Source organism: Pundamilia nyererei, unplaced genomic scaffold (genome assembly GCF_000239375.1).
Source record: "Pundamilia nyererei isolate P.nyererei 1_Seehausen unplaced genomic scaffold, PunNye1.0 scaffold00210, whole genome shotgun sequence".
Taxonomy (NCBI): Eukaryota; Metazoa; Chordata; class Actinopteri; order Cichliformes; family Cichlidae; genus Pundamilia; species Pundamilia nyererei.
In genome coordinates this window covers 823,708-824,823 of record NW_005187611.1, presented here as the reverse complement: position 1 = coordinate 824,823, position 1,116 = coordinate 823,708, and positions in this window count along the sequence as shown.

The following is a 1,116-nucleotide window of genomic DNA, read 5'->3' as shown; positions in this document are numbered from 1 at the left end:
TGTAACGAGCTGTTATTTGTGTTCCTATCAAATCAAAACAGTCTGGTTATTCTCCTCTGACCTGAACATTTTTACCCAAGAACTGACACTATTTTCTATTTTTTTAGACCGTTATCGGTGAAGCGATGGTTGTGTGGGACAAGCCCACCCAGAAATGCTCAGACCAACAACAATGCCACATTTAACATCACTTCACTCACCTTGTTTCTTCATTCTGAGGATCATTTTGAACTTCAGCAGGTAATCTTGACCATGTCTACATGTCTAAATGAATTGATTTGCTGTCACGTGATTGGCTGATTACATATTTTACTAACAAGGAGCTGAGCAGGTGAACCTAATGATGCAGTCGGTTAGTGTACATTTAATTTCTACAGCTAATGTGACGGGTCTGGCTTAATTAAGCACTTTTATGAGCTGACTTTTCACTAATATAACAATTAATATGTATATAATTCATCTGAATAAACTTTGTAACATTTACAACTCAATTTTTATTCCTTTTATTCACTTGTTGTATTCAATGTTTTCTGTTTTCAACTCCCTACGCTGTATTGCTCTTTGTCATCACTGGATGGCGCTGTTGTTTTTGCTGTTGCTTCAGCTGTAAATATTTGCCCAACATTTCAATAAAGTTTTCTGAATATGTCAGCAGTAATAGTGACAACATATGAAAATCCAGACAGACATTTCACATCAGTTTTTATACTTTTATTTTATTTATAACACTTGTCATTTTATCTTCTTACAGAGGGGGCATGATGGGAAACAGACATCGACAGCATGGAAGGCAGTGGCCGGCCACTAACCGATAACCTGCAATCAATCAATACTCAATCAATAATAACAATATACTTCTAAGTACAACATGAAGGAGAAGAATACACGACGGTGCTGCTGTTACACCAGAGGTGTGGGAACGTCAGCCATTAACAGTCCACAGCACAAACGCCCCTGTGATCACATCAGAACTGCCCCAAAGAAAACAAAAAAATTAAAAGAATAATAATAAAAAGAGCAATAAAAGCAGTAATAACACCTTTGGAATAAAATAACAAATAAATATAAAGCTGCAGACTGAAAGGCTAAATACTGACACCCATCTGAATTGGCACA